Raw genomic sequence first — 8,482 nt, 5'->3', positions numbered from 1 at the left:
CTCTTATATCTTTCTCTACCTTACAAAATAAAATTGTAAAATTTTATTGCTAGATGCAAAAAAGAATCCTTACAGGTATTGTTAAACCAAAAACGTCTATTACAAGATACACATAGCCAAATATCTGAGTTTGTCAGTACGTATGTCAAAGTTGTCTTCACCTTGATCTGCCAGATTCCTGGTTGCAGAAACACTGGTGATGCAAGTGATACCAATGCAGGGACTGACTTTGGTAAGCAAGGGCAGGTAAACCTGTTTTATAAAAAAGTAAATGTACTCTTCCTTATAACTGATAACTGTCACCTCTATTTTCCTCCAATAATTCTCTTACTTGTCACCATTTCAACTGACATGATCCCACTTAAAAACTGAACTTCAAATGGGTCAGCAAGTGCGGTGCGGTTTTGTGAAAAATACTAGACAGCATTTGCTAAGGCACATCAAACAGGTTTGTATTCCTACATTATTAATGCACAACCAAATGAAAGCTAGATATGAGCACATCTTCTTTATCTATTTGATTAAATGGCAATTGAAGAAGAACTGCAGTACATTTCCTTAAATGCATAGGCCCCAAAGGAAAAAGGATCTTCCCGGAAGGAAGATTTAAGTGCAGCATGTAGAATAAAATGTTCTGTTGGCCATATGCTCTGTGGGTGAGCCACGAGCAAATCACAGCATTGGAAAGAAACTGAACTTCAGTGTGACACACATTTTGTGTTCCTCGTACCGGAGGGAAAGTAGTGAGTGAGTATGATTATTAGATTATATCATAGGACATGGAATATTTGTTATCAAAAGCAGGGTAGAGTTCGAGGGTAATTTTAAAAAATTTCTTTCCTGATGACTATTTTACCATAAATGATGCATTGATGCATGCTGTTGGCTTGCCTTTTGCCTCCCCGTCCAACCCTGTGTCTTATGAAACCAGAAGTGCTAATCACTAACATTGAAAACATACTTGTTCCTGGAACCTTGCTTAGTTCCTTATGCACAGTACATCATTAAGTCACAAGCACAGCCCTCTCAGTTCAGTACTAGCAATTTACTGATGGGAAAACGAAGGCTTAGAGACATTGCAGAACATGACTAAGGTTTACATGACTAAGTGTCAGAGGCAGGATTTGAACCAAGGACTAAATACTGACTATAACCATAGCCACTAAATGCTCTCCAGTAAGAGTTCAAAAGCTACACTCAACGATTTATAGGAATCTATGTTTACATACTAATTAGGCTGATAGAAAGCCAGCAGTGACACATTTTATCTGGGCAGTATGCTTGGTGATTTGTTTTTTACAGAATTAGGTGTTGCTAGAAAATATGTGAGCTCTGGTGTTCTGTTCTTCGTGGGCAACTTGGGGGGGAAATTGTCTATCTTCACACCTTTGTATCTGTGTATGTAGGTTTCTTTCTTCACTGCTAATGTGGCATGTTATTTTATAATCATAGCAAGACTGATTTATAGATTTATAGGAGAATAAAATTATATACAAGTATTTCATGGTTTAGTAAACAACATTTTCAAACTACTTAGTGATGTTATTATTACTGTCATGACTTTGTTGTCATTCAATATACAAATAAACTCGCTCGTATCACAGTTGGAAATTTTTGATCCAACTTCCTAATTTCAGGCAATACTAGTTTATGGAAATCACAAACTAGCTTGTGGGCCTAAGACAAAGAAGAGGAATTCCTTCATCTTTTAGTTAATGTTTAAAGAGTTGATATTCTGTGTTAGAAATAACACATACTTTTGAACGGGGAGATACATCAACAACCAATTCATAATGCCTTTGTGTTTTCACTTTCCCATTTGTCAAATGCTGATATAATAGTTTCAATTTATCTAGCTGTTGTGAGAATTAAATGAGATTACAGAGTGCACCGTATTGTATTAACAGAAATATTTTTTAATCTAAACAAGTAATACTATTTGGTACTATTCTCATTGTACCAAATTAAAGCAATTTTCTCGTACATTTTTTTTTCAGGAAAAAACACAAAAAAATAAGCCAAAATACTGACATAGACCCAACCAACAGCAGATCTGATTTCAGTCAATTTTGAAGGCAAATCAAGGCATAAACAATGTCAAGTGGCTTTCAATTTAAGAAAAGAAAAACTATTCATGTTAGAAAAGGAGTTTGTGTAAATTAGTTCAACCATTGTGGAAGACAGTGTGGCGATTCCTCAAGGATCTAGAAATGGAAATTCCATTTGACCCAGCAATCCCATTACTGGGCATATATCCAAAGGATTATAAATCGTTCTGCTATAAGGACACATACATACGAATGTTCATTGCAGCACAGTTTACAATAGCAAAGACCTGGAACCAACCCAAATGCCCATCGATGATAGACTGGACAGGGAAAATGTGGCACATGTACACCATGGAATATTATGCAGCCATAAAAAAAATGCATTCGTGTCCTTTGTATGAGCCTGGAAACCATCATTCTCAGCAAACTGACACAAGAACAGAAAATCAAACACCGCATGTTCTCACTCGTAAGTGGGTGTTGAACAATGAGAACACATGGACACAGGGAGGGGAGCACTACACACTGGGGTCCGTTGGGGGAAAACAGGGGAGGGAGAGTGGGGGGTGGGGAGTTGGGGAGAGATAGCATGGGGAGAAATGCCAGATACAGGTGATGGGGAGGAAGACAACAAATCACCCTGCCATGTGTGTACCTATGCAACAATCTTGCATGTTCTTCACATGTACCGCAAAACCTAAAATGTAATTTAAAAAAAAAGAAAAGGAGTTTGGAAGGTGCAACATCAGAGGATCAGTGAGAAAAGAAAACAGAAACTATCCTAGGTATTTTAAGCAGAATTCCAGTTAAATATGGAATTAGATGACTTTAAACCCTTGGGAGGCACTGGGGAGCAATACTTCTAGCTTCAGGAAATCAGGATGTTTCAGGGATCACAAGAATCTGCAGCTGATATGTCAGCTGCCTACAACAGTGAAGCAGGCATTCTTTTTTTTTGTTATTTTATTTTTTATTTATTTTATTGCCTTTTAGGTTTTGGGGTACATGTGAAGAACATGCAAGATTGTTGCATAGGTACACACATGGCAGTGTGATTTGCTGCCTTCCTCCCCTTCACCTATATCTGGCATTTCTCCCCATGCTATCTCTCCCCAGCTCCCCACCCCCTCTTCCCTCCCCTATTTCCCCCCAACAGACCCCAGTGTGTAGTGCTCCCTTCCCTGTGTCCATGTGTTCTCATTGTTCAACACCCGCCTATGAGTGAGAACATGCGGTGTTTGATTTTCGAAGCAGGCATTCTTAAGAGAATGCCCAGAAGGCACAGCAAACCTCACGACTTTCCAAGTCTGCTACTGCCTGTCAACATCTCAAGAGTGCAAAAGCTGCTTCTTCCCTCCCCATGCCCAAGCTTCCAGAAATACCCTTCCTAGCATATTCTAAACAACAAGATAGCTGATATGAAAGTTTAGAAAAGGTAGTTTCCAGGCTTCCAGCTTCTGTAGAGCAAGAGCCAACTTAGAAAGGCAGAATAGTGCTGAGTGACAGAGGATTTTCTCAGGAAAATCAAGATAACAATAGAAATACTAGGCATTGAAGAAAGATAAGTTTGTAGTAAGAAATAAAAAAGTAAGCCCATTTGAGGTTGACTCTAGGAATAGTTCCTTTTGAATAGTAAGAAATGTGTAAAATTGAATTCAGTGGGAAATGTATGCATTTCCTCACGTTCAATTAGGTATTAAATTGACATTTAAAATTAATACATTTATTTGATGTGCAATGTTAATAAATGTTTAATTATTTTAAATGTGGTTGTCAGTAAACTACTGCTATTATCAGTGCTAATCCCAGGAGATGAATTGCAGCAATAAATTATTGGCTTTCATAATATGTAGTCCACAGGATCTTAGCAGAAATTGATTCTAAATAGAATTTCCTTATTCTAAGAATCAGACTTTATTAAAGCTTTTAAATTACTACCATAAAACAAGAAACAACAATTATAAAATTCTTAAAGGAGCAGGGAAAACATTTTTCAGAGTTTCTTCAGCTTCAATAAGCCTAGAAAAACTTCTGCTTATAATTGGCACTAGCTGATTTACATATTTAACATGGGGAGAACTTCCAATTTGGGATGGTAGCCTTTAATTTTATAAATCAGAAATATTTGTCTCATTTTATTATGAAATATTAGATCATGCCCATTTTAAAATGTAATTGAAACAATATAGAAAAAAATCTTTTGAAGAAAGTAAAAATTACCACTATATCCAGGGACATAGGAAAAGTATTTGACAGTTCAGTGAACATACATTTAGGCATTTCTTCATGCATTTATATTGAATCAAATAGATTAATTTAAAACTTATGAAATTATAGTAGGATCATAGTCTACATGTTGTTTACCTGACAATCTGGTGTGGGCATCACTCCGTGTCACTAAATACTGATTTAGATATTTTTCTGAGTTTTCTTTGGTAGACACTTTAACTGAAGTATATAGATACAAAAGGACACAGCTTGCAAGTGCACAGCTAGAGGAGTTTTTACAAAGCGCACACGTCCATGTATATAGCACCCAGGCCAATGTATGGAACATTACCAACAATCTAGACCTTGCCCTTGCATCTCTCCCCAGCCATTAGCCCCTGCTACTGCTAGTAAAGATGCTGCTCCATTATCTTCTGGCTTTTATGGTTCCTTTTAAGAGGTCAGCTGTAAGTCTGAATTTTGCTTCTCAGATAAAAATGCAAAGTGGATTTCAATTTAAGACAATAAAAACTATTCAGGTTAGAAAAGGAATTTGGAATGTGGATCATGAGAGGATCAGTGAAAAAATAAAACAGGAACTATCCTAGATATTTTAGGCAGAATGGTAGTTAAGTATGGAAATAGATGATCTTAAACCCTTGGGAAGCACTGGGGAACAATATTTCTAGCTTCAGGAAATCAGGATGTTTCAGGGATTGCAAGAATCTGCAGCTGATCATCTCAGCTGCCTACAACAGTGAAGGGTTCAGTCACACCCCAAACCTCAGCACCATGAAATACATCTTCATAACACACCTGCATATGTGACCCCTGATTCAACAGTAAAAGTCCTTCTTTCTCTCACCTACTTCCCATCCCCGAACCCTCTCCACCACTAGTGCACATACTCCTGTAGGAGCAGCCAGGCAGGGATCTTGGGAAGTGCTGGCAGGCAGGGAGGCCTGCTGAACAAATGTGTCCCAGTCCCACGAGGGTAAAGATGACCTTGTTCTCTCTTGGCCTGGTGGTCAGCTGGGGTATAGCTACTTAAAGGAAATAGAGAGTCTTGGGCGATGGGCACCTATGACTGTGTTCTACTCCGAGCTACCCTGCTCACGAAATCCCCTGGCCTCTGAGCAGGCTGAAGCTCTGTTTCTGCCTACTCTCTGAGCAGATTCCCCTGCCAATTCAGATGTCTATTGGTGTCTTGGGAGCTTTTGTAACTAGGATCCCAGAGGCCCATAGCAAGAGTGGGCTACCCCACCTGCACTGCACTCATGCTTCCCTAGGAGTTGTCCTCAGGTAAGAACTGGTCTCTGCTCTTGATTCCTGCTTCTTCTGCCTTGGTGACTGCATTGCCACTTTATTGACTCTGTCTATTTTTACATTTTATTTGTTGACATCTTTTACAAATTTTCTATTAGTATTTTTAAATAAGAGATATTTAAAATTAAAGATATTAGTCTTCTGTTTATACAAGTTCAAATTACTTTCCTAGTTTGTCACTCTAATAGCGGAATTTTTGAGGTATCACTGTTTCAAAATGAGGTGGTATCTATTTTTCTTCTACATGGTTTTTCTATATATCATTCATAGAAAGGTTGTCTCTATCACCAAAAGTATGATGTTTTCCTATATTTTATGAGCAATATTGTTTCTTATTCTGTACACAAGTATTTCATATATTTGAAATTATTATTTCATACAAGAATACAAAATTCATTTTGTCAAGTTTTTATAGAAATGGCTAATTAGTTATTTCAGAACCACTTAATGAATGATTTATTCTTTTATATTTATTTTAATATCAACATTGTCTTATAGTCACATAGATTAAATATATGTCTACATGACTTTAAACTGTAGTATATAGTATAGATTTATTCTATCTTATCATCTCTATAATCTTGTTTTATGTATCTTTGAAATATATTTTTATAACTAAAAGAGTGTATCTTCCTTCCTTATTCATTGTGAAGAATATTTGTGGCCATACTTATCATTCCAAATTAATTTTGTTTACTTTTCGCATTTAAAAGAATTTTTAAAGAAATGTTATGGGTATTGTATTGCATTTAAATATTTAGCCTCTCCATTTAGTAGGAACTAGTGCTTTGGGAAAAGTACATTAATCAGTTTTTTCACATTAATTCATTGTCATTGTAGATTTAAACATTTATTTTATGATCTTGTTGGTGTAATCCCAATATGAATTATAAATCCAATTTCAGAAACCATGCTGAATTAATCAATTTTTCAATCATTGTCAAACCAGTCAATTAAATTTATTTTGTTTATAGATTGAGAAACTCTAACTGCTGTTATTAATAATAAGAACAATAATAATCCCATAATAAGAATAAAAATAATGCTATGGTATATAAAAAGCCATATTTACATGGTGTATTAAAATGCAAGACTGTAGTGAGACTGCTTGAATTTAAGCTTTAGCTTGCTTACTAATCCTGCTAAGTTGCTAACAGTCTAGCATTGGGAAAATAACTTCTCTGTGTTTCAGTTAAAGTATCTGTACAAACAAAAAATGAACAAACAAAAACACAAGTAACACAACTTCACCTGTTATTATTGAACGAGATTTGAGATAACTGTTAGTGCTGTTTTTTAACTCTTATTGATATTACTGCTGTTGTTAGTGATTGAGCAGCTACCAGACACTTGCCACTATATCCAAGGTATCAAATAATTTGTCTCTGATCTTCACAAATTCATGTAAGAAACTTAGAAAACAAATTAGATGCCTTACTTGCTGCTGTGATGTTAAGGTTTTACCACTCACATAAAATCTTAAATTTCCCCAAGAAAAGTCAAATAAAAGCATTTTGCTTTTAAATGAATTTACCTCAGTTAGGAATCTGGACATGATTTTCAGCTCTAATAACCTAATTTGGTGAGACATTAGAAGTAGACATGACACAATATCAGCATACGTTGAATGAGCTCATGAAAAATATGTCTAAAAATGAAAGGAAAGCTGATCAACATGCAGTGAAATTCTCTAGTTTGCTCTGTGGGGCCTAAAATGTTTGTGTTTTGTTTGGTGCCTTTTTTTTTTTTTTCTAATACCTCTCATGCATTTCCAGGCACGTAATAGATACTTGTGAGATATGCATTAGCTATTTGACTGATGATGAGAAAAAAATATATTGCAGAAACAGTAATACTCAACACCATTAGCATAATAGAGGGTCAAGAGATAGTTTTTAGGAACAGCTATTTCTCAGGTAGAATTTGAGGGATGCCAAGTTTTCAGTTGATCAGTGAGAATTTGACAAAATAAGAATAGTTCATGTAACCTCATGGTGTTAGTTTAAGATGGCTTAATGCCTCCCCTTTATTTCACAATAGGCATAGAATTATCTGCTGATGGGTAGTAGATGGACATTTCTAACTTTTGCCTTTTGTGATTTTTTTTTGATACTCCCTACTCCCTTTTCTAGTTGATACATTATTTCTATAGATAGGTCAAATTTCAGTCAAATATATCAACACTGGAGCCATTTTGCCTCTTTAGTTTTACTTTTTACTATTTGTTATATACCTTTTACTTTAATCTTTTAGTTTATCTTTCAGAAAACATTCTTATTTCCTTCACATCCAGGTCTTGCCAGCATCATACACTATCTGATACTAACATGTGATAGCATCGCTAATTTACACATCAGGAAACTATCAGAGTTTAAGTAACCTGTCCAAAGTTACACAGCTAGTAAGTATGGAAGATGAGAGCTGAACTCAAAGTCCATGCTGCTTTTGTTAGACTGCACTATTTATAGTTATAGTTACCCTAGTTATGGCCCATCAACATTGGAAATTTGAAAGTTCTACCTCTCTGTTATTCCCTCTGCTTATTATATGGGAGTTTGTTATTTCTGCAGGCAGAAAATACAGGAATATTACCATGGAAAAGTTATCTAACTATTCATTGACCTGCAAGATTCCCAAGATAGCACCACCTTTTTGCCTTTTCCATGGCCTTAGGTTTTCTTCTCAGTGTAAGGCTCTAAGAACTAAATTCTGTTAAAGCATCAGAGTTGATTAGATCCAGGGAGATTGATCAACATTAAACAGTTTCACAGAAGACTGATAAATAACAGTAAAATGTGGCCAGAAGTGGTGGCTTACGCCTGTAATACCAGCACCTTGGGACACCAAGGTAAGTTGATTACCTGAGGTTAGGAATTCTAGAGCAGTCTGATCAAAATGAT

This window comes from Cebus imitator, unplaced genomic scaffold (genome assembly GCF_001604975.1).
Source record: "Cebus imitator isolate Cc_AM_T3 unplaced genomic scaffold, Cebus_imitator-1.0 Scaffold57, whole genome shotgun sequence".
In the NCBI taxonomy this organism is placed as follows: Eukaryota; Metazoa; Chordata; class Mammalia; order Primates; family Cebidae; genus Cebus; species Cebus imitator.
This window is presented reverse-complemented; position numbering follows the sequence as displayed.